This window comes from Melanerpes formicivorus, unplaced genomic scaffold, assembly GCF_026170545.1.
Source record: "Melanerpes formicivorus ecotype bairdi unplaced genomic scaffold, bMelFor1.0.p_v2 SCAF_21, whole genome shotgun sequence".
Classification (NCBI taxonomy): domain Eukaryota; kingdom Metazoa; phylum Chordata; class Aves; order Piciformes; family Picidae; genus Melanerpes; species Melanerpes formicivorus.
In genome coordinates this window covers 11726946-11752061 of record NW_027142373.1, presented here as the reverse complement: position 1 = coordinate 11752061, position 25116 = coordinate 11726946, and the positions used below count along the sequence as shown (strand labels likewise).

Below are 25116 nucleotides of genomic sequence, written 5' to 3'. Positions count from 1 at the left end.
CAGCACTGAAAGGTCAACACTAAAGCATGTCCCTAAGTGCCAGGTCCACACAGGCACTGGGTGGGGGTGGCATGCACAGAGCCCTGTGCTGCAGCCTCTCCTTCTCAGCCAGGGATGCAGGTGAGCCAGGTCCCTTCTCCCAGCTTTGCAAAGACCCTCTCAGCCCAGGGGGCTTCACTGGGTCTCTAGGACCAGACTGCCACCATTCACAGTGCCACATCTCCACCTCCCAGCACAGCAGATGAGGGCTGCTGCTGACAATCCCTGGAGAGAGGGGAGCAGGAGGCACCAGAGCCTCCCACAACAGACATCCTCTCTGCCTGCCTCACCTCTCTGAAATGGCTGATCCCTGGTGCTAGTAGGGAGATCACAGAATCACAGAATCATCAGGGTTGGAAGGGACCTCAAGGCTCAGCCAGTTCCAACCCCCCTGCCATGGGCAGGGGACACCTCACACTGCAGCAGGTTGCTCACAGCCACATCCAGCCTGGCTGCAAACACCTCCAGGCAGGAGGCTTCCACCACCTCCCTGGGCAACCTGTGCCAGGCTCTCACCACCCTCCTGGGGAACAACTTCTTCCTAACATCCAATCTGAGGTTATCTCCACTCCTGGGGATGGGCTCTGAGCTGATCCTAGAGCCTGGTGGACTAACTCAGACCTACAAGAGAGAGGGTCACAGGCTTTGGCCTGGGGAATTCTTGTCCCACTCCCCTGAAGGCTTGGGATATCATATCATAAATCATAGATGATATCATATATCATGTCATATCATAAATCATCTCTCATCATCTCTCATGTATTTTACATCATGTGTCATATATAGAATCACAGAATCAACCAGGTTGGAAAAGACCTCAGAGATCACCTAGGCCAACCTAAGACCCAGTACCTAACACCTCCTGACAACAAAACCATGGCTCCAAGTGCCACAGCCAAGCCTTATTTGAACACCTATCATATCACATATCACATATCAGATATCATCTCCCACCACAGTCTGTTCCTGCACCACCTAAGCTACAAGTGAGACCAGAATGACCGTGCAAGGAAGGACGCTGCCCCAAACCTGCTCAGCTCTGGGCTGCTGCACTCACCTTCCCCTGTGCCCTTCCAGCTCCCAGGATCACAGCCCCCTTCTGGGCACAGGATGGTCCCAGCAGGCACATTGTAAGGAGGAGGAGGGAGGAGGTGGAGGTGGATCAGGCAGGGGTTCCTCAGCCAAGGTGTGGCAGGTGAGAGCTGGATGGCAAAGCAGTGATGCCCACGGAGCCAGCACCAGGCTCAGCGCCGCTCGGCACGGCCGAGGCTCACTTCTGCTCTGGCTGCGTGTGTCTGAGCCCAGGGGTGACCACAAGGCTTCTACCCAGGAACAGGAAGGGCTCCCAGGCCCCAGGCAGCACACATGACCGTGGGGAGATGACAGATGAGGCCAGGGGAAATGTGACAGCGCAGGGCCACGGAGCAAGCGCCGGTGCGAGCCGCAGGCTGCTCACTTCCCCAGCCTGCAGCCGTGGAGGCTTCTCTGCTTTCTGTCCCCCTTCCTCCCTCCTTGGATCCCTTCCCTTCCATGCAGCAGCCAGGAGACACACTTTCAGCCCCTAACTGGTTATTTTGCTGTCTGCCAGCTCAGCAAGACCAGAGCCTTCCCTGCCTTCAGCCCACTTCTGCGCAGAGCTGCAGAGCTCTCTGCAGTGCTTAAAATACCCTGGCATCAGCTGCAGCCCCTTCAGCTGCAGGCCAGAACCAAAGGGAAAGGCGAGGAGGGGAGTCCCACTCCTCTCCTGGGTCTGCAACAGCTCTGAGGGGTTGGGTGAAAAGGCCCTTAAGTAAGCCCAAAGTCACCCTGCAGGAGTTTGGGGTGGTCATGGGAGCCACCTGGCTCTGTTCTGCAATGCGAAGTACTCGGCAGTGAAAGCAGAGCTCACCCCAGGAACTGGGAGATGAGAACATGGTTTGAAGGGGGTTGCAGTCTCATCCCCCTTTCCAAGCTGCTGGGTTTGTTTCTAGGCTGCTGGAGAAAGCATGAGCAGGACCCAGGCACTGGAACAGGCTGTCCAGGGAGGCTGTGGATGCCTCCTCTCCAGAGGTGTTTGAGGTCAGCTTGGACAAGGCCTTGAGCAGCCTTGTGGAGTGCAGCCTTGTGGAGTGCATGCTTGTGGAGTGCAGCCTTGTGGAGTGCATCCTTGTGGAGTGCAGCCTTGTGGAGTACATCCTTGTGGAGTGCAGCCTTGTGGAGTACATCCTTGTGGAGTACATCCTTGTGGAGTGCAGCCTTGTGGAGTGCATGCTTGTGGAGTGCAGCCTTGTGGAGTGCAGCCTTGTGGAGTGCAGCCTTGTGGAGTGCAGCCTTGTGGAGTACATCCTTGTGGAGTGCAGCCTTGTGGACTACATCCTTGTGGAGTGCAGCCTTGTGGAGTGCAGCCTTGTGGAGTGCAGCCTTGTGGAGTGCAGCCTTGTGGAGTACATCCTTGTGGAGTGCAGCCTTGTGGAGTGCAGCCTTGCCAGTCCCAGAGGGGCTGGAACTGGAGGAGCTTCAAAGTCCCTTCCAACCCAAACCCATTCTGTGCATCACTGGGGGTTGAGCACTCCATAGACCCAACCTCAGGGCCCCTCCTCTGCAGGGCAGCAGCTAATGGGGAGCCAGAGGTGGGGACCAGTTTGGTGGCTGCTGACTTTTGGCCAAGCTAATACAAGCTGAAGTGCAGTCATGGAATCATCCACAGAATGGTTTGGATGGGAAGGGACCTTAAAGGTCATCCAGTTCCAACCCGCTGCCATGGGCAGGGACACCTCCCACCAGCCCAGGTTGACAAGCCCTCATCCAGCCTGGCATTCAGCACCTCCAGGGAGGGGACAGCCACAACCATGTGGAGATGAAGCCTCTGGGGCTGGAATCCTTCAGTTTGCCTCCCTCACCTCTCCACCCTCCCACTGCTCACCTCACTGAACTACTTTGAGCAGGGGTCCACTGTTCATTTCATGCTCTGGTCCAGGCCTGCACAAGGAATTGGTTGTCCTGTCCTTGGTGCTTACAGCAAGGGAGGCAGGGTGGGGAGACCACACTGAAGCCTTCCCTTTTCTCTGAGGGTGGCCATTAGCAGGACAGACACCAAAGCCCCTGTGATGAGCTGGGTTTCAGCAGATCACTTATTCTCCTGTTTGCTTTTTGGATGTGTCAAGAGGGTCCCAGCTACAGCTGGATGGACACCATGAGGCTATACAGACAGAAGGCCATCAGCCCCTGCTGCAGGCAGAGGCCAGGCTGGGCTGCATCAGCTGCTCCTGTCCTCCACCAGGGAGAATCTATGGTCACTCAGCCCTTGTCAGACCATTTGGTTTACCACCCAGGCTGACATCCTGCAGGGTGTCAGGATCAAAGTGCAGTCTCAAAGGGCCCTGGATGAGGCTCAGCACTGTGTGGTCCTATACCAGAGGAAGGGTCACCTGGCCACCAACCTCCACACACCACTGAGCTGCTGCAGCCTCAGCAGAGACAGTCAGAAGGTGCCAGCAGAGTCACAGCCTCCCCACCAAGAGAGCTGGGGAACTTTCAGAAGCACTGCCAACACACTGCCAGCAAACACCCAGGAGTCTCTAGGAGGTGCAGGGGATTCCAGGCTGACCAGGAGTATAGTTGACTTCCAGGAGACACCTTAGGCCATGTCCCACCCCACAGCAGCCCCTTCCAGCCTTCCTCAGCCTGTTCCAGTCTGCTGACCATTACTTCAAAGTCCTGCCAGGTGAACTTCCAAGGGAGCACATGGCACAGCAATGGCATTGCCCCCAGAGCCTGGGGCACCTGCTGGAGGAACAGCCCAGCTCTGCAGGATTGTACCTCCTGTCCCAAGGGAAGGATCAGAGAATCATAGAATGGGCCAGGCTGGAAGGCACCTCCAAAGCTCATCCAGCCCAACCCCCTCTGCACTCAGCAGGGACATCCCCAACTGGATCAGGCTGCCCAGAGCCCTGTCCAGCCTCACCTTGAATATCTCCAGGGAGGGAGCCTCAACCACCTCCCTGGGCAACCTGTGCCAGTGTTCCACCACCCTCATGGGGAAGAACTTGTTCCTAGCATCCAATCTAAATCTGCTCTGCTCCATCTTAGAGACATTGTCCCTGGTCTTGATTCTACAGGCCTTTGCAAACAGTCTCTCTCCAGCCTTCCTGTAGCCCCCTTCAGGTACTGCAGGCTGAATTAGGTCTCCCCAGAGGCTTCTCTTCTCCAGGCTGAACACCCCCAGCTCCCTCAGCCTGACCTTGTAGCAGAGCTGCTCCAACCCCCTGAGCATTTTTGTGGTCCTCCTCTGGACCCTCTGCATCAGGTCCAGGTCCTTCCTATGTTGAGGGCTCCAGACCTGCACACAGCACTGCAGGTGAGGTTTCAGCAGAGCAAAGTGGCAGATATTCCCTTTTAGCTCCAACCCATGGCAGGAGTTGAAGCAGAGTCCTTTTTGAGCCCTCAGGATATGAGGACACTGGGGTGGGATTGAAGTCCCACAGCAGATGGAGATGTCTCCATTGACACGAATCACCTCACCCTCATTGTACTTAGAGAAGTGGCCCAGGCTGTCCCTGGTGACAGTCACACAATCACAGACTGTTGGGAGCTGGAAGGGAACTCAAAAGTTCATCCAGTCCAACCCCCTGCCAGAGCAGGGTCACCTAGGGCAGGTCACACAGGAACACATCCAGGTGGGGTTTGAGTATCTCCAGGGGAGGAGACTCCACAACCCCCCTGGGCAGCCTGCTCCAGGGCTCTGGCACCCTCACAGGGAAAACATTTTCCTCCTGTTTCCATGGAACTTCCTCTGCCTCAGCTTCCACCACTGCCCCTTGTGCTGGCATTGGGCATCACCCATCAGAGCCTGGCTCCAGCCTCTGGGCACTCACCCTGCACATCTTCATCAGCAGCAATGAGATCACCTCTCAGGCTCTCCAAGCTACAGAGCCCTCAGCTCCTCCAGTCTCTCCTCCTAATGAAGATGTTCCACTGCCTGCAGCATCTTTGTAGCTCTGTGCTGGACTCTCTCAAGCAGCTCCCTGAGCTCCTTCCTGACCTGAGGGGCCCAGAACTGGACACAATACTCCAGATGCAGCCTCACCAGGGCAGAGGAGAGGGGCAGGAGAACACAGGGCTGCACAGTCCCCCTCAGAAGAGACCTGCTGCTCTCAGACCATCATGAGCTGGTGGAAATGACAAAACCCCAGATCCCCTAGGCTAGGTGGCAGACCTCAGCCACAGAGTGAGCAAGACAGAGGTAGCTGAAGCCATGAAAGAAGGCCTCAACCCAGCCCTTCTGCTGGTGGAATCTGGGCTAGCAGCACTTGGGTGGGCTCAGCTCAGTCATCAAATAGGTTGCACAGGGAGGTGGTGGAGTCCTCATCCCTGGAGGTGTTCCAGAACCCTGTGGCCATGGCACTTGGGGCCATGGTTTGATGGCCATGGTGGGGTTGGTTGCTGGTTGGACTCGATGCTCTCTGAGGCCTTTTCCCCCTAAAACAGTTCTGTGATTCTGTGCCCTGATTCTCCAGCCCTCCAACACATCCTCCACTGCCCAGCACCACCTGGCTTGAAGGCCAGACATCATTTTCTGGGCCTCTGCTGAGCAGGGCCAGCCCTGAGGGATGTGCCCTCTGAGGGCAGCAGTGACAGGGGAGGACACAGCCGCCCTGGGGTGCTCACATGTTTGCTTTCTCCACGTTATATTTAGTCCCTGTCCAAAGCCAGCCCCTCCAGCCCTCCTGCAGCCCTGGCTTCAGTTACAGCCTGGCTGCAGGAGCAGGGCTGAGGTTTCCTGGGGCTGTGATCAGCCCAGCCCCAGGCGCTGGGCAAGAAAAACCTGTGCGGGAACACAGCGAGGAGCTGCCCCCAGGCCGTGCTCCTCCTCTCCCCTCTCCCACCACCACTTAGCAACATGGTCACAGGCTGCATTAGCTTGGAAGGGACCCTCCAAGGGCATCTTGTCCAACCCCCTAGCAGTCAGCAGGGACACCCCCAGCTAGAGCAGTCTGCCCAGGGCCACAGCAAGGCTGATCTTGAATGTCTCCAGGGGTGGAGACTCAAACACCTCCCTGGGCAACCTGTGCCTGTGTTTTGCCACTCTCATTGCAAAGAACTTCTTCCTGATGGCCAACCTGAATCTCCCCTGCTCCAGTCTCAAACCACTGCCCCTCATCCTGTCCCCACAGGCCCTGAACAGTCCCTCCTCAGCTTTCCTGTAGACCCTTCAGGCACTAGAAGGCTGCCCTGAGGCTTCCCTGGAGCCTTCTCTTCTCCAGGCTGAGCAGCCCCAATTCATTCAGCCTGTCCCCACAGGAGAGGTGTTCCAGCCCTCCAAGCCAACCCCAACTCTTCCCATTCCTGCAGAAAACCACCCCCCACCCCCCCATCCCCCCTTTCCCCCAGCTGGCTCCCCATGCAAGGCAGGGTTATAGAATTGCTCTGTTTGGAAAAGACCTCAGGGCACAAGCAGCGACCGTTCCACCAGCAGACAGACGTGGCTTAAAGAGGAGGGGGCAAAGAGGAGGTCAAACCTGCTCTGCTGGACTCCCCTGGATGATTTTGCTGCAGAATCAGTTTGCCATGGTGCAAGGGATGGTGGTGGGTCCAGAGGAGCCACTGCACAGCAGAAGCAGCATGGGCAGCAGTGAGCTGGAGGAGGCAGGGGACACGCAGGAGCACAGGTAACCCCCAGTGAGGGGACACATGTCCTGTGGAGCTGACCCTGCCACGCTGGCTGCCCTCCCCCTTCTCCCTGCAGCTGACTCTGGGAGAGGCTGGTTATGAAAGCAGCACATCAGAGGCTTCCTCTAAGGTTACAGAGCTGGGGGGGCACTGCCCAGCCTGGGTTACCTCCTGGCTCTGGTGAGAGTGGCTGGAGCAGATGTGCCAAGGCTGCAGCAAGAGAAGTGTGGCCAGCAGGGCCAGGGAGGGGATTCTGCCCCTCTGCTCCACTCTGCTGAGACCACAGCTGGAGCTCTGGGGACAGTTCTGGAGCCTCTGTGCCAGGAAGGGTCTGGAGGTGCTGGAAGGTGTCCAGAGGAGGAGCAGAGGGCTGGAGCTGCTCTGCTGTGAGGACAGACTGAGGGAGTTGGGGTTGTGCAGTCTGGAGAGGAGAGGGCTCTAAGGAGACCTAATTGTGGCCTTCCAGGATCTGCAGGGGGCTCCAAGAAAGCTGGGGAGGGACTTTTGAGGGTGTCAGGGAGGGACAGGACTGGGGGGGATGAAGCAAAACTAGAAATGGGGAGATTGAGATTGGCTGTGAGGAAGAAGTTGTTGGCCAGGAGGGTGGTGAGAGCCTGGCACAGGCTGCCCAGGGAGGTGGTGGAAGCCTCCTGCCTGGAGGTGTTTGCAGCCAGGCTGGATGTGGCTGTGAGCAACCTGCTGCAGTGTGAGGTGTCCCTGCCCATGGCAGGGGGGTTGGAACTGGCTGAGCCTTGAGGTCCCTTCCAGCCCTGACAATTCTCTGATTCTAAAGGGGGAATTCCTTCACTGCAAGAGCTGAAGAGCTGCTTTCACAGTCTCACAGAATCACAGAACATCAGAGGTTGGAAGGGACCTTCAGAGATCATCCATTCCAACCCCCCTGGCAGAGCAGGATCACTTAGGGTAGTCCACACAGGAATGCATCCAGGTGGGTTTTAAGTCTCTAGTGCAGGAGACTCCCCAGCCTCCCTGGGCAGCCTGCTCCAGGGCTCCATCAGCCTCACTGTAAAGAAGTTTCTCCTCCTGTTGAGGAGAAGCAAACCTGAGGATCTGACTTTGCTGCTCCAAAGGGCAGCTGACAGCTCCCAACATGCTGTGCAGTGGCTCCTCCGGACCCAGCATCATCACTTGCCCCACGGCACAGTCATCCAGGGCAGCCCATCAGGGCAGGTGTGACATCCTGTTTGCACCCTCCCCTCAAGCCGTGTCCGTCTGCTGGTGGAGCAGCCACTGCTCTTGGCCCTGGTCCTGATCTCCACCCCAGCTGCACAGCTCAGCTAGAGGAAAGGGAGATGAATGCAGCTTGCCAGCCTCCAGCCCTCCTTGCTGTCCAGGCAGCAGCTCCAGGCTCCCCTGAGGACCTGTGAAGGGTGAGAGCCAAGGGCAGGACCAGGCTCCGTCTCGCCACTCCAGAGCAAAGTGTCTCAGACACAATGAAAAGGATACAAAACTTAAGGTGTGAAACTCAAAACCCACATCAAGGTCCCCTGCCTGCCCTGCTCAGACAAGAGATCAGGGTGCAGAGACCTGGAGAAGAGGTGGGGGGGAATGAAGTATGCTGGGGACTGGCCTGGGGCTCCCCTTTTGGACTGACATGTGAATATCAGCTCCAAACCTGGCAGGGTTTGTGGTTTCAGACAGCTCTGCTACGAAACCAGCTGCTCTCCCTCGGGCTGTCACTGCCAAGGAAACTCATCTCAAGTTCAGACTCTGCTTTCCAGCAACACTTTGCTGCACCGTTGCCTGCTGGCTGCTCTGGCAAGTACATCCCTGCCAGAATCAGAGAATTGTTAGAGCTGGAAGAGACCTCAAGGCTCAGCCAGTCCCAACCCCCCTGCCATGGGCAGGGACACCTCACACTGCAGCAGGTTGCTCACAGCCACATCCAGCCTGGCTGCAAACACCTCCAGGCAGGAGGCTTCCACCACCTCCCTGGGCAACCTGTGCCAGGCTCTCACCACCCTCATGGGCAACAACTTCTTCCTCACAGCCAACCTGAATCTCCCCATTTCTAGTTTTGCTCCATCCCCCCCAGTCCTATCCCTCCCTGACACCCTCAAAAGTCCCTCCCCAGCTTTCTTGGAGCCCCCTGCAGATCCTGGAAGGCCACAAGAAGGTCTCCTCACAGCCTTCTCTTCTACAGACTGAGCAGCTCCAACTCCCTCAGGCTGTCTCCAGAGCAGAGCAGCTCCAGTCCTCTGCTCATCCTCCTGGCCCTTCTCTGGACACCTTCCAGCACCTCCAGACCCTTCCTGGCACAGAGGCTCCAGAACTGTCCCCAGAGCTCCAGCTGTGGTCTCAGCAGAGTGGAGCAGAGGAGCAGAATCCCCTCCCTGGCCCTGCTGGCCACACTTCTCTTGCTGCAGCCTTGGCACATCTGCTTGGCTCTCTGGGCTGCAAGTGCTCCCTGCTGGCTCCTGTTGAGCTTCTCATCCAACCTGCTCCAGTTCAGAAGGCTCATGCCCATGGAGAAGGAGGTGAGAATGGGCTCTTACAGCCAATTCACTAAGGAAACACCTTCACAGCTCACACTGCAGGACCTTCAGCTGCCCAGCAGGACTCAGTGAGCCCCAGGGCCCTTTGCTGGAGCTGCTGTGGAAGTGGAGCAGCTTCCTGGATCACTAACGACTCTTTGGAGACTTCCTCACTCACGTCACTTTGCATTCTTGCTAAGGAAAGAAATCAGTTTTCAGGAAGCATCACCTCTTTGGATTGAATGTCCCTTTCCATTCCCAGAGCTGGCTTTGGGAAAAAAACAAACCCAGCAAAACACAGTCAGAGGGGAAAACAGAATGAGATTTGACAGCCCCTGCCAGGTCTGCTGGCGCAAACAGCCCAGGCAGAGCTCCCACCTGAGGGGAAACACAGCCACAGAGCCAGGGAGCTGCTGAGCTTGGAAGAGACCTCTGAGATCATAGAACTGTCAGGGTTGGAAGGGACCTCAAGGCTCAGCCAGTCCCAACCCCCCTGCCATGGGCAGGGACACCTCACACTGCAGCAGGTTGCTCACAGCCACATCCAGCCTGGCTGCAAACACCTCCAGGCAGGAGGCTTCCACCACCTCCCTGGGCAACCTGTGCCAGGCTCTCACCACCCTCCTGGCCAACAACTTCTTCCTCACATCCAATCTCAATCTCCCCACTTCTAGTTTTGCTCCATCCCCCCCAGCCCTATCACTCCCTGACACCCTCAAAAGTCCCTCCCCAGCTTTCTTGCAGCCCCCTGCAGATCCTGGAAGGCCACAATTAGGTCTCCTCAGAGCCTTCTCTTCTCCAGACTGCACAACCCCAACTCCCTCAGTCTGTCCTCACAGCAGAGCAGCTCCAGCCCTCTGCTCATCCTCTTGGCCCTTCTCTGGACACCTTCCAGCACCTCCAGATCCTTCCTGGCACAGAGGCTCCAGAACTGTCCCCAGAGCTGCAGCTGTGGTCTCAGCAGAGTGGAGCAGAGGGGCAGAATCCCCTCCCTGGCCCTGCTGGCCACACTTCTCTTGCTGCAGCCCAGGCTCTGCTTGGCTCTCTGGGCTGCAAGTGCTCCCTGCTGGCTCCTGCTGAGCTTCTCCTCCCCCAGCACCCCCAAGGCCTTTTCTTCAGGGCTGCTCTCAAGCCAGTTGCTGCCCAGCCTGTATTGGTGCCAAGCTCAACCACTCACCTAGAGCTCAGCCCCAGCAGTGCTTCCAGCTGAGGGGAAACACAATCACAGAGACATGGAGCTGCTGAGCTTGGAAGAGACCTGAGATTGCCAAGTCCAACCACTCACCCAGAGCTCACACTGCCTCCACTGCAGCTAAGCCACCCCCACTAAAGCACCTCCCTCAGCACCACATCCAGGTGGTAGAACTGTCTCAGTGGGAAAAGGCCTCTGAGATCACCCAGTCCAACCATCAACCCAACACCACCATGGCCACCAAACCCTGTCCCCAAGTGCCATGGCCACATGGTTCTTGAACACCTCTAGAGATGGAGACTCCACCACCTCCCTGGGCAGCCTCTGCCAGTGCCTGAGAACCCTTTCTGGGCATTAATTGTCCCAAATATCCAACCTGAACGTTCCCTGGTGCAACTTGAGGCTCTTTCCTCTTGTCCTGTCGCTTGCTGCTGGAGTAGACCAACCCCCACCTGGCTCCAGTCTCCCTTCAGGGAGCTGCAGAGGGCAATGTGGTATCCTCTCAGCCTCCTCTTCTGAAGACTAAGCAGCTCCAGCTCCCTCAGCTGCTTCTCTTGGCTTTGGGGACTGAACAACATGACAGCTGCTGACAGGCTAACCCAGAGAGCCAAGAGAAGCAGAGCAGCAAGGAAGGGGTGAGAATACAAAGTGTCACCTGGGGTACAAGATCAATGAGGAGCTTTAATTACACAGTACAGGCAACACCAGAAAGCAGGGCTTTCAGCAGGACGATGGGCAGGAACAATCCTCATTATCAATACACACTGGGGGAGCAGGTGTTAGAAAGCAGCCCTGTGGGAAAGGATTTTGGGGTGCTGATGGGTGAGAAGCTGGACAGGAGCAGGCAGTGTGAGCTTGCAGCACAGAAGGCAAATCACAGCCTGGGCTGCATCCAAAGCAGCATTGCCAGGGATCCAGAGAGGGGATTCTGCCACTTGGCTCTGCTGAGACCTCACCTGCAGTGCTGTGTGCAGGACTGGAGACCTCAGTATAGGAAGGACATGGAGCTGATGGATTGGGTCCAGAGGAGGGCCACTAAAAATGCTCAGGGGGTTGGAGCAGCTCTGCTATGAGGACAGCTGAGGGAGCTGGGGGTGTTCAGCCTGGAGAAGAGAAGGCTCCAGGGAGACCTAATAGCAGCCTGCCAGTACCTGAAGGGGGGCTGCAGGAAGGATGGAGAGAGACTGTTTGCAAAGGCCTGCAGGGACAGGAGCAGGGGCAATGGTTTCAAACTAGAGCAGAGCAGATTTAGATTGGATGCTAGGAACAAGTTCAGCACCATGAGGGTGGTGGAACACTGGCACAGGTTGCCCAGGGAGGTGGTTGAGGCTCCCTCCCTGGAGATATTCAAGGTGAGGCTGGACAGGGCTCTGGGCAGCCTGATCCAGTGGGGGATGTCCCTGCTGAGTGCAGGGGGGTTGGACTGGATGAGCTTTGGAGGTGCCTTCCAGCCTGGACCATTCTATGAGTCTATGAAGATGCCCCCAGTCCCACCAGCCTGGACTGAAGAATCACACTAGAGACTCACAAGCAAGACTCAGCCCAGCACAGATGACACACACCAGCAGCTCCCTTGGAGAGCTCCTGCCCAAGCCATGTTTGATGGATGGTGCTGCCTTCAAGGCATGTCACACCTCAAAATAGAAAGCTGTGAGTCAGCCAGCATGGCATCTGCCTGCAGAGCAGCCACCAGCACCACCAAGGCTCACAAAAGCAAGAGAGCCACTGGGGAAGCAACTTCTGACAGCCCCCAGGCCTGGGCAGGAGATGTGGGCAGGGTAGGAATGCAGGACACCACCAAACCAGGAGTCCTCTTGGCTCAGCTCTTTCACAACCAGTTGGAGTAGAGGAGGTCTCATTTTGTGGCAAATCAGAGCCCTGCCAGGTCCCCACAGATGCTAGCACATGCTGGGTGCTGGGGAGGGGAATGCTGCTGCTCACATCCCAACAGCCAGGTGCAAACCCAAAGGGGACTGAGAGAAGGTCATTCTGGCCCTGCCACAAGAGCAGCTGTGCCCACCCCCTGTATCAGAAGATGGTGAGATGGTGGCAGTCCATCCCAGTGAGATGGTGCACAGGGCAACTGTTGCCCAAGGGGCCACAGGCAGGTCCCTGTCACCAGCAGAGCAAGACCATGTCCAGCACAAGCAGAACTGCCCTGGGATAGCCTTCACAGAGCTCCCAGGGGGAACCATCTGAACATGAAAGAGAAAGTGGAAAGTGCTGCACTGGGGATGTGCAAGCTGGCATAGGGAGCAGGGAGCACTCAGCCCACCCCACAGCCCTTCCATGGCCCAGGGGTGGCTTTTGTAGGGAACAAAGCAAGGAATGTGGCTGTCACACTGCAGCCTGCACATGCTGTCCTGGAAGGGCCAGGAAAGTTCATTGGTAGCTGTCCTGTGCCATCCCACCCAGGGTCAGGAATTATTCTCCTCTGGCTGATTCGAGCCCATCTGGCCAGGAATGTCCATCCTAGAATGGTGGAGCAGCAACAGACAGGGAAGTGGGGGAAACAAGCCAGTGTGAAACTCATGAGGGTCAGCAAGGCCAAGTGCAAGGTCCTGCACATGGGGCAGGGCATGCCCCAATATCAGAGCAGGCTGGGGGTGAAGGGCTGGAGAGCAGCCCTGAGGAGAAGGACTTGGGGGTGCTGGGGGGTGCAAAGCTGGAGGTGAGCTGGCACTGAGTGCTGCCAGCCCAGCCCCAGCCTGCCCTGGGCTGATCCCCAGCAGTGTGGGCAGCAGGGGCAGGGAGGGGATTCTGCCCCTCTCCTGTGTTCTGCTCAGACCTCCTCTGCAGTGCTGGGGCAGCTCTGGAGCCCTCAGCACAGCACAGCCAGGGACCTGTTGGAGCAGGTCAGAGAAGGCCACAGCAATGCTGGCAGGGCTGGAAGCCCTCTGCTGCGAGGCCAGGCTGAGAGAGTTGGCCTTGGGCAGCCTGGAGAGGAGAAGGCTCCAGGGAGACCTTCTGGTGGCCTTGCAGTGCTTCAAGGGCTGAGCAGAAAGCTTGGGACAGACCTTCAAGCAGGGCCTGTGGTGACAGGACAAGGGGGGATGGTTTGAAACTACAAGAGAGAGATTGAGACTGGAGAGAAGGAAGAAATGTTTGCCCCTGAGGGTGGTGAGAGCCTGTCCCAGGCTGCCCAGAGAGCTGGGAGATGCCCCCTGGCTGGAAGCATTGCAGGTCAGGTTGTTTGGGGCTGTGAGCAACCTGCTGTGGTTGGGGATGTCCCTGCTGGCTGCAGGGGCTTGGACTGGATGAGCTTTGAAGGTCTCTTCCCAGCCAAACCAGGCTGGGGTTCTATGATTCTAAGCCTCATAGCTCTGCCTGTTTAGGAAGCAGGACTAAAAGAACCAAAATACACAGGAAGCTATTCTGGGATCAGCACCATCACAGCTGCTGGCATTGCTCCAACAGCTGATGCCAGGACAGCCCTGCACCACCACTGGAGCCCCAGCATCTCCCAGCTGTGGGGAGAGACTGCAGGGCAGAGACTGTGAGCAGTGAGCCCAGAGCTCATGAGGACAACTTGAGGCTTGGAGGGCTCCAACTATTTCCTCTGCTCAACGAATGTTTGACAGAAAGTGCTGCAGTTGGCACAGATTCATGTGCCAGTGCCAGACAGCTCTCCATGTTCCCTCCCACTGCAGATGCAGGACATACCTTAGGAGGTTCAGTGGGCTGGGAGATGTTCACCCTCCACTGTGAAGGCTGAATCAACACCTCCTGAATGTGAACCACCCACAGAGGACCTCAGAAACTGGCTGAGAACCACAGAATTGGAAGGGGCCTCAAAAGATCAGGATCCCCTAGAGCAGATCACACAGGAACACACCCAGGCAGGTTTGGAACATCTCCAGAGAGGGAGAAAGCTTTGGGAGGCTTAGTCACTGCACAACCAAAATACCAAACAAGTGCACACCTAGAAGCCTGTGTGGGACTCAGAGGTGCTAAATCTGTCCTTGCAGCCCAGAGGAATTTGGTTGGGCTCAGGCTTAGTCAAGAGACAGAAATAAAAGCTGCTGCCCAGCTGCATGGGCACTGGGATTGCTCCCAGGGGAAGGCAGCAGCAGCCCAAGGAGGTGAGAGATTGTGGTTGGATGGCTCAGGGAGGGGCCTCTCACCCAGCCAGAGGATGAAGAGGAAAACATTCAGCAGGGAAGAGGAGGAGGAGGAGGACTAGAACTTGCCCGTTGCACAGAGTTGGATCATGTTCTATTCTATCTACAGCTCTTTGAAGCTCAGGCCCCAGCACTCCCCCCCGTGTTTCCTCTCTGGCCAGGGCTGCTGCACTCTCCTCCTTATCACCACTGCCATCGCTCTTTATTGCCATGTCACAGGGCCCCCAGGGACCCACGGGGCCCCGGGCCAGAGGGAGGGGAACATGGGCAGCCACACGACTGCACAAACAGCCAGTGCCAGAGCTGGCCCCCATCCAGCAAAACCCAGAGCACAGCCTCCCTTCGGAGGGGTGCGTGAGCTCTGCCTGCCCTACGGGGCAAGCAAGGAGCTGGAAGTGGGGTGCCCCAGCACCGCCAGGGCGGGAGATGGCCAGGAGCGGCTCTGGGCAGGTGATTCCGTTCCTTGCCGCCTGGAGTGGCTTCAGAGAGGGCAAAATGAGCAAGCCTGAGAAGCGCTGAAGCTGCCCCGAGCCGGTGGCCTCAGCCTCAGCCCGTCTGGCTGAGCAGCAGCAGCAGCGGTTGCTGGCTGCGGGCTGCGCGCAGGGGCTGCGAGTGCCGCGGGTGGCCGGGGGCCTTGCGTGGGCGCCAGAGGGGTGACAACCCCCAAACCACCCGCAGCTTGTCCAGGGGTGCAGGCAGCAAACTCTCTGTGCTCCTCCCTGGGACAGGCTCCAGCGAAAAGCCTTGTTCCCCCCCCCCCCCCGCCCCAAGATCCAGGTGACTGTCGGGGGAAGCTTGCACAGCTATTCCCTTCCCGCAGAGGAACAGCAGGTTCCCCTGCTCCTGCCCCACCGCTGCCCTCTCCCCTAATTCACCCTGAGGAAGGAAACCAAACTGATCCCATTCAAATCCTTCCGAGGGTCTTTCATCCACAGGGGTGCAGCACTCGAGCACACGCTGCGAGCCGCTGAGACACAAAGCGCTGCCCGGTAGAGGCGCAGCGCTGGGCACCGGCAGGGCAGCAGGACCCGCTCCGCGGAGCAGAGAGAAGAGAAGGCAGAGGACGAGCACCGCACCTCCCCATGCACAGCCCCAGGAGCAAGCCACCCTCCAGGGCTCTACCTGATTCTTCAGGGCAGGCAGCGAGGAGCCCAGGGAGTCACACACCCCCCCGAGGTCCCATCCAGCGTGAAAGGAGCAGGGCGAGGTCCTGGAGGAGTCATGGCAGGGCCCGCTCCGGCCAGCAGGCAGGTCAGGGTGCGCCGGGGGAGCGCCGGGGCAGCTGCCTGGCTCCGCAGCACACTTCAAAGTCTGCAAAGCTCAGAGGGAAGCGCCGGAGTTATTTCAAGACAACTTCCTCTTTCAGAGAGAAGTCCCCGCAGGAGAGAGCTGTCCCCACGTGGGTCATGTTCGCTCCGGACGTGCAGGAGCAGGCCAAAGAGGTTTCGGCTGTGCCCTGCCTCTAATCTCCCAGAACCAGCCGCGCAGGTCAGGCTGCTCCGGGATGAGCCTGGCCGGGGACAGACGCTGTCAGCCCTGGCACAGGGACAGCCTCCACCGTGCCACCAACCATCCCACACAGGGGCAGCCCCTCCGGTGCTGCCATCTCCCAGCCCAGGCAGAGAGAGTGCCCGAGGCTGCTGCACACCCAGCCCCTCGAAATAAACCGATGTTGCTACGAGAGACAAGGAGGAGTCTGTCCAAGGAGACACTTTTCCAGCTCCCCGTTCCAAGCGCGGTGTTTGGTGCCAGCTCCTCCCGCCCACAGCATCTCCCAAACATCTGCTTTTGCTCAATGCCAGCTCCTGCAGCTGCCCAGAGCAGCTCCTACCTGCCCTCTGCCAGCTCGGGGGGGCAGCCTGGGCAGGGGATGCCCAGCCCAGCCCCTTCTGGAACGTTGTTCAGAGAGAAATTAGTGCTGGCAGAGGCGCAGGCTGCGTGCTGGTTGGAGCAGCTCTGGCTGTGCTCAGTGGGGCATCACGTTGGCAGCACTTGTGAGTCAGTGTCAGGAGTGCAGCACTTGGCCAGAGCCCAAACAGGGACCCAGGTGAGGCTGCTCAGGGCTGCCCATCAGTGTCCTGACACCCAGGTAGGGCTGAGAGCCATTTGCACCTTGTCCTTCTCCCTAGTCTCAGGTGATAGGAGGGGAAATGGCCTGGAATTGTGCCAGGGGAGGGTTAGGTTGGAGAGGAGGAACAATTGCTTTGCTGCAAGGGTGGTCAGGGGTTGGCAGAGGCTGCCCAGGGAGGTGGTGGAGTCCCCATCTCTAGAGGTGTTCAAGAAATGTGTGGCCATGGCACCTGGGGCCATGGTTTGGTGGCCCTGGTGGTGCTGGGTTGATGATTGGACTGGGTGATCTTAGAGAGCTTTCTCAAACCAAACAATGCACTGATTCTATAAGCACAGGTTGGCACATGGGGGATGTGTAGGCCAGGCAGATCCATCCCAGACCAGAGACAAATGTTCATCCCTGTAGGATGTGGGTGCAGGGCTGGGGTGAAGCCAGCAGCTCTGTCAGGGCTGATGGAGCACAGTTGCATGCCCTGGGCCTCACTGTGCAGAGTCACAGAATCACAGAATTGTTTTGGTTGGAAAAGACCTCCAGGGTCATCCAGTCCTGGAAAAGACCTCCAGGATCATCCAGTCCTGGAAAGGACCTCCAGGATCATCCAGTCCAAACATCCACCCAGCACCACCACGGCCACTACACCACGGTCCCCAGTGCCATGGCCACAGGGTTCCTGAAGTCCTCAGGGAACCTCAACAGCATGGGCAAAGCATTTCCAGCTGGGGACCTGCCCCAGCCAGTGCTGCCCTCGCTTCTGGCCAGAGCCCTGCTCAAGGATTACCTGGAACAGCCCTTGGGGCTCTGAGTATTTTTGGGAGGATGTGGGCTGGGGGGAGAAAGTCCTCAGCGAGGGAGCGTGGGAACCGCAGGCGAGGCGCTCACACTTCCCCTGTCCTTTCAGAGCAGCAGAAGCTGTAGGTGCAGAGCCATACCTGGGCCCCAGATGTGTAAAGAGCCTAAAAATAACTGACTTCCTTCCTGCCTGGGAGAGAAAAGCAGGGGGAGGCTGTCAGCACTGCTCACGCTGGGCTGTGCTGGTGCCAGGTCGCGGTGCCGAGCGGTGTCTCCTTCCCTGGCAGCCGGCCCGCGGGCAGGAAGGCTCTGGGGAAGCAGCAGCAGGCAACTGATGACCTCCTGGTTTCCCCTCTCCTGTTTTCCAGGCACATTCACTCCCATTCATGAAGGACAGACAGACACACACACACACACACATGGCCTGGCCAGGGTGGCTGGTGGCCACCAGCCCAGCCTTCTGGCCAGCATGGATGTGGCATGCACATAGAATCAGGGAAGGGTTTGGGTTGGAAGGGGCCTCTAAAGGTCACCTAGGGACATCCCCAGCTGTACATAAAGGATGGCTACCAAGAGGATGAAGACTCCCTTTGTACAAGGAGAAGACAAGGGGTGATGGGGACAAGGTGCTGCTGGGTGATTCCCTTTGGACTCCAGAAGGAAATGTTTCCCCCTGAGCAGAGTTGGACACTGGAATCATCTCCCAGGGGAAGTGGTGGATTGCCCTGCTCTGGGCAGCTGGAAGGCTCAGCCTGCCAGGGTGCTGGGCCAGCTCAGTTCAACTGCACCAGGCTGGGCCAGGGGATGCTTGGGGTCCCTCCCAGCCTGGCATTCTGTGACTGTTCAGGTACTGGAAGGCAGCTGTAAGGTCTCCCCAGAGCCTTCTCTTCTCCAGTAGGCAAAAGTGGGCCCCACCTCATTAAACAGGGATGAGCAGAGGCCTGGAGCACCTCTCCTAGACAGACAGACTGAGAGAGTTGGGGTTGTTCAGTGTGGACAAGAGGAGGCTGCAAGGAGACCTAATTGTGGCCTTCCAGGATCTGGAGGGGGCTCCAAGAAAGCTGGGGAGGGACTTTTGAGGGTGTCAGGGAGGGATAGGACTGGGGGGAATGGAGAAAAACTAGAAATGGGGAGATTGAGATTGGATGTTAGGAAGAAGTTGTTCCCCAGGAGGGTGGTGAGAGCCTGGCACAGGTTGCCCAGGGAGGTGGTGGAAGCCTCCTGCCTGGAGGTGTTTGCAGCCAGGCTGGATGTGGCTGTGAGCAACCTGCTGTAGTGTGAGGTGTCCCTGCCCATGGCAGGGGGGTTGGAACCTTGGATCCTTGAGCTCCCTTCCAACCCTGACTGTTCTATGGTTCTAAACTTTAGCCCTCAGCCTGGACATTATTTCAGTCCAGCACCTCAGCACAGCTCCTGCAGCTCCTGGAGCTGTGGTCTCCTGTTTGCTTTGTCCCTGATAGCATCACAATTGGCTTCTTCAGCATGCCCAGGCTAAGGTTTTGGGCACTGCTGAGCTTTACTGTCCTGTGCCTGTCCATCATGAGCACAGAATCACAGAATCATTTGGGTTGGAAAAGACTTTTCAGATAGACTCCAACCCTTCTCCAACTCCACCAAGGCTGCTGCTAAACCTTGTCCCTCAGCAACACATCTCTGCCTCTTTGAAACACCTCCAGGGATGGGGATTCAGTCACCTCCCTGGAGGTGGACCAGCTACAGCCCAGCTCTTTGTCCCTGCAAACCTCCCTGGTCTGCAGGAGCAGTCCAAGGGCCCTGTCTGTAGGAGGTGGTGGAGCCACCAGCCCTGGGTGTGTGTAAGAGCTGTGTAGGTGTGGTGCTTGGGGATGTGGCTTGGTGGTGGGCTTGCTAGAGTAGGGCTGATGGTTGGACTTGATGATCTTGAAGGTCTCTTCCAACCTAAATGGTTCTCTGAGTGCAAGGTTCTGTGCATGAGTGAGGTACACAACGGCTTCAAAGTGCTCTGGATCCCCCTCATGGGGAAGAAGTTTATCTCCTGAAGCAAACAGAGAGAGCTCACCTGAAGGACTAATTCAGGAGGGGCTTTCCAGTCTGGAGAGGAACTTAGTGCCCTGAAAGGGGCTTTCCTGCCACGGGAGCAGCACACAGCCCTGTGGCCTCCTGAGATACTACACCCCCCAGCACCCGACCTGGTGTCAGCGCCGGCAGGTCCCCACCGAGGGAACGTTGCACAACCATAAGGTGGTGACACAGTGACAGCATCTGGGCTGGTGTCCTCCTAGGGCTCATGCTGCAGCTCCTCACAAATGCAAGTGGGAGACCCTGGCACCTCACAGCCCCTTGTTCAGCCCTGACACCAGCAGGGCTGCATCACAGAATCATTCTGTTCGGAAGAGAACATCAAGTCCCAAGCACAAGCCCTGTGAGGAGAGGCTGAGGGAGCTGGGGTTGCTTAGCCTGGAGAAGAGGAGGCTCAGGAGAGACCTTCTTGCTCTCTACAAACTACCTGAAAAGAGGTTGGAGCCAGGTGGGGGTTGGTCTCTCCTCCCAGGCACCCACCAGCAGAACAAGAGGACACAATCTCAAGCTGTGCCAGGGGAGGGTTAGGCTGGAGGTGAGGAAGAAATTCTTCCCAGCAAGAGGAATTGGCCACTGGGATGTGCTGCCCAGGGAGGTGGTGGAGTCCCCATCCCTGGAGGTGTTCAAGAAAGGCTTAGGTGTGGCACTTGGAGCCATGGTTCAGTTGTCAGGAGGTGTTAAGTATCAGGTACTAGGTTGGACTTGGTGATCTCTGAGGTCTTTTCCAGCCTGGCTGATTCTGTGATTCTATGATTGTAAGTCCAGCTGTCAGCCCAGCACTGCCAGGTCACCACCCAACCACATCCCTCAGCACCACACCTTGATGGCTTTCCAATCCCTCTGAGGTGGGGACTCCACCACTGCCCTGGGCAGCCTGGTCCAGGGCTTGACAGCCCCTGAAGGAGTGCTGGTGAGGGTGGCAGGGCTGGCAGCAAGCAGGGCTGGCAGGAACAGAGAGGTTTCTCTTCCCCATCACGGTGCTGATGTTCAGTTCCTGTTTTTTTAACACTGCTCCACACCCTGCAAGCACACACAAATGCTCCTGTCAAAGGGGAGCTCTGGACACCTCTCCTCCTGCCTTGGCTTCCATTCAGGGCTGCTTTCCTTCTCCTTGCTTTCATTTTTCCACCATCCTGTGGCTGCTCTAATGCCATAGCTGAGGAGTCAGCCGGGTCCCTGAGGGCAGCAGGGGTTATTTGCAGGGAGAAAACGATGCTGTTGGAGCTCTGCTGCTTCTGAACCACCCATCCTGCAGAGAAACCAGCTCCTGGCAGATGTCCAGAGCCCCACCACTCAGGGCAAGGCATGATACTCTTGCAGCTCAGGAGGGCACAAGTCACACAGCAAGCAACAGTGTGATGTTGCAACTCGAGTTTCCACACTGGAACACCACCAAATGCTCTCTCCCTGAAGCTTTAGCAAACACAGAAGGTGGGTGGATGGAGGGAGAGGGAAGCACAGAGCCAGTTTAGTGGGCTTGCACTAGCCACAGAACAAGAGGACACAGTCTCAAGCTGTGCCAGAGGAGGTTCAGGCTGGAGGTGAGGAGAAAGTTCTTCCCAGAGAGAGTTGTTAGCCATTGGGATGTGCTGCCCAGGGAGGTGGTGGAGTCCCCATCCCTGGAGGTGTTCACAAAAGGCTTGGATGAGGCACTTGGAGCCATGGTTTGGTTGTCAGGAGGTGTTGGGTGACAGGTTGGACTTGATGATCTCTGAGGTCTTTTCCAACCTGCTTGATTCTGTGATTTTTTCATGTCTTCAAACTAAGTCATCTCCAGTCCTTTTTATTCTGTCTTCAGAGACTCAGCAGCAATGAACAGAAGTAAGCAGGAGACAATGCTGCTGCTGCTCCTGCTGCTAAATGAGCATGGACTTTCCAAGCCTGAGCAGTACCTCAGAATGTCCTGCAAGGGCAGAAAATGTCACCTTATGTCACAGCTCCCAGACTGGGTTGAATGGGAAGGGAGCTTCAAAGCTCATCCAGTCCAACCCCTGCAGCCAGCAGGGACATCCCCAACCACAGCAGGTTGCTCACAGCCCCAACCAACCTGACCTGCAATGCTTCCAGCCATGGGGCAGCTCACACCTCTCTGGGCAGCCTGGGACAGGCTCTCACCACCCTCAGGGTCAAACATTTCCTCTTTCTCTCCAGTCTCAATCTCCCTCTTTGAGTTCCAAACCATCCCCCCTTGTCCTGTCACCACAGGCCCTGCTCAAAACTCTGTCCCCAGCTTTCTGCTCAGCCCTTGAAGCACTGCAAGGCCACCAGAAGGTCTCCCTGGAGCCTTCTCCTCTCCAGGCTGCCCAAGGACAACTCTCTCAGCCTGGCCTCACAGCAGAGGGCTTCCAGCCCTGCCAGCATTGCTGTGGCCTCCTCTGGTCCTGCTCCAACAGCTCCCTGGCTGTGCTGTGCTGAGGGCTCCAGAGCTGCCCCAGCACTGCAGGGGAGGTCTGAGCAGAGCACAGCAGAGGGGCAGAATCCCCTCCCTGCCCCTGCTGCCCACACTGCTGGGGATCAGCCCAGGACAGGCTGGGGCTGGGCTGGCAGCACTCAGTGCCAGCTCAGCTCCAGCTTTGCACCCCCCAGCACCCCCAAGTCCTTCTCCTCAGGGCTGCTCTCCAGCCCTTCACCCCCAGCCTGGACTGATGCTGGGGATTGCCCTGCCCCATGTTCAGGACCTTGCACTTGGCTCTGTTGAACCTCATGCTGTTCACACACTCAGCCTCATTTCTCCACCTTGTCCAGGTGCCTCTGGATCACATCCCACCCCCTGGCATGTCACCTGCACCACTCAGCTTGGTGTCATTTGATAAGGACTGGTCAGGCATCAGCACCAGCAGACACTCACAAGGGAACCAGGCCAGCAATATCCAAACCAAATTACCATGATAAGGGAGAGCAAACAGCAGATAAGAACCCAGCCAGCTTTGTCTTTTCACCCTATCCATAGACCAGCTGCCAGCATCCTCAGGGCTACAATTCCCCACCTGATAGCAACACAGCCTCCCAGCAGTGCAGGTGAGGGACAACTTGCTGCCAAGCTCAGGTTGCCCACTTGTGACCAGGAACCTTTGAAGCCCCTTTAGGAAACAGCTGAGGTCTGCTGTTGGGTGCTGCAGCCAGCTGGCACTGCTCAGTTGGGCTTGAGCATGCTGTGAGGGCTGCCAGTGACCTGCCAGTGCTGAGGAGGAGATCAGCTGCTTGAGCTGGTGAGAGATTGAGTTTTGTGGTGGTCACAGAATCAGAGAATTGTCAGGGCTGGAAGGGACCTCAAGGCTCAGCCAGTTCCAAGCCCCCTGCCATGGGCAGGGACACCTCACACTGCAGCAGGTTGCTCACAGCCACCTCCAGCCTGGCTGCAAACACCTCCAGGCAGGAGGCTTCCACCACCTCCCTGGGCAACCTGTGCCAGGCTCTCACCACCCTCCTGGGGAAGAACTTCTTCCTCACATCCAATCTCAATCTCCCCATTTCTAGTTCTGCTCCATCCCCCCAAGTCCTATCCCTCCCTGACACCCTCAAAAGTCCCTCCCCAGCTTTCTTGCAGCCCCCTGCAGATCCTGGAAGGCCACAACTAGGTCTCCTCAGAGCCTTCTCCTCTCCAGACTGCACAACCCCAACTCTCTCAGTCTGTGCTCACAGCAGAGCAGCTCCAGCCCTCTGCTCCTCCTCTTGGCCCTTCTCTGGACACCTTCCAGCACCTCCAGATCCTTCCTGGCACAGAGGCTCCAGAACTGGCCCCAGAGCTCCAGCTGTGGTCTCAGCAGAGTGGAGCAGAGGGGCAGAATCCCCTCCCTGGCCCTGCTGGCCACACTTCTCTTGCTGCAGCCCAGGCTCTGCTTGGCTCTCTGGGCTGCAAGTGCTCCCTGCTGGCTCCTGCTGAGCTTCTCCTCCCCCAGCACCTCCAAGGCCTTTTCTTCAGGGCTGCTCTCAAGCCAGTCCCTGCCCAGCCTGGATCAGTGCCTGGGACTGCCCTGGTTGAGTTTTGTCAAACCCTTAAGTGCTGCATCCATGTGCCCCAGGGGCGATGGTTTTCCGCTGCTCACACTCACAGGATCCTCACTCCAGGGTTTATTGCTCTCTTGTGGGTGCCAAGGTGACAGTTCTGGAACAAGCTCAACCCCTCTTGCTTATCAGTGCTGGCAGTGCCAGGGTGCAGCAGGAAGCAGCCCTCTTGAATCACAGGCACTGGGCTGCCTGGGCCGGGCTGATAAGCTAGAGCAGAAGCTGTTTGTGCACTTGGTTGTCAGGATGGAAGAGCAGAGGCTTCCCAAATGCTGCTTCAGCTCCCAGCCTGCTGTGCAAGGCAGCAAAAGATGTAGGAACCTGAGCCAGTGTGTGCCCATGAGGCAATGAAGGCCACCAGCATCCTGGGCTGGACCAGCAGCCTCCTCCACCTCCCACCCCAGGAACAGACTGGGAAGCCTCAGCAGTGGGACAGACCCTGCGCAGCCACCTGCCTCCAGCACAGTCACACAATTGTTCTGCTTGAGAGATAGTCCAACCCTGAGCCCAGCACTGCCAGGGCACCACCAGCCCATGGCCCTCAGCACCACATCCACACAGCTCTGAAACCCCTCCAGGGATGGGGACTCCACCACTGCCCTGGGCAGCCTGGGCCAGGCTGTGACAACCCTTATGGGGAAGAAATTATTCCTCATGTCCACCCTGAGCCTCCCCTGGGGCAACTTGAGGCCATTTCCTCAAGGGAGGAGGAATCTCAGCTATTGCTCCATCTCAGCCCTGCCCAGAAGGCTCATGCTGGTTCCAGCATGTCACATCTCAGAGGAGCCACACACCCCTCAGTCACCCAGTCTATGGCAGGAAGGGGTTCAGATGGTGGTCTGCAGTCCACCTTCCAGGGACTGGCTGAAGAGTGCTGCCTTCACACCCCAGCTGGAGCTACCCCAGTGTTCCCCAGGCCATTAAAACAGCAGCAACAAAAAGATGTCATCCACAGCTTTAGGCTTCAGAAGAGTATCTGGGCAGGAAAACCCTCAAGGGGCTGAACCCTCTTCTAGGAACCTCTCACAAGAGCATCCTGTCCTCAAGCAGTTCAGCTTTGTCCACAGCTGGTGGTAAGTCAACAGAGAGCAGCTGTTGGTAGAAACATGCACTGATGCTCTGGGGAAGTACTGATGAGTCAAGGTCTCCTTTCCCCCTGCCAGTCAGCACCCAGCTGGGCTCACAGACAGCACAGGGAGGCACCACTGTGTGACCTGCCCCTGGGAGGTGTGCCAGAGCACACTGTCAGTGAAGCTCTCCCAGCAGACCACAGTATGGAGGACCCAGGTCCTGGCATTGCTGGCAGATCACCCCCAGGTTTCTGCTTAGAGGGGCAACAGCTCAGCCTGCATGTTCCCCTAGAACATCACTGCTGTTGGAGAGGGCCAGAGGGGGCCACAAACACAGCTCCCTGCTGAGGCCAGGCTGAGAGAGCTGGGCTTGGGCAGCCTGGAGAGGAGAAGGCTCCAGGGAGACCTTCTGGTGGCCTTGCAGTGCTTCAAGGGCTGAGCAGAAAGCTGGGGAGTTTGGAGCAGGGCCTGTGGCGACAGGACAAGGGGGGATGGTTTGAAACTCAAAGAGAGAGTTTCAGACTGGAGAGAAGGAAGAAATATTTGACCTTGAGGGTGGTGAGAGCCTGTCCCAGGCTGGCCAGAGAGGTGTGAGCTGCCCCATGGCTGGAAGCATTGCAGGTCAGGT

The 25116-nt window shown here is 57.6% G+C and overlaps 1 protein-coding gene across 3 annotated transcripts in view; it reads right to left on the bottom strand.

The window, feature by feature from the left end:
- PIK3R6 (phosphoinositide-3-kinase regulatory subunit 6) overlaps nucleotides 1-16077 on the bottom strand; it is a 62763-nt gene extending 46686 nt beyond the window's left edge. Inside the window, exon 1 of one of the 3 annotated variants that reach the window (XM_068151614.1) lies at nucleotides 15618-16077. The gene's annotated coding sequence lies outside the window, so the exon portion shown is untranslated. Of the gene's footprint in view, nucleotides 1-6536; nucleotides 6746-15617 lie in introns of those variants that run through there. The other 2 variants (XM_068151612.1, XM_068151613.1) reach the window with 2 other exon arrangements.
- Between the last annotated feature and the right edge of the window lie 9039 nt (nucleotides 16078-25116).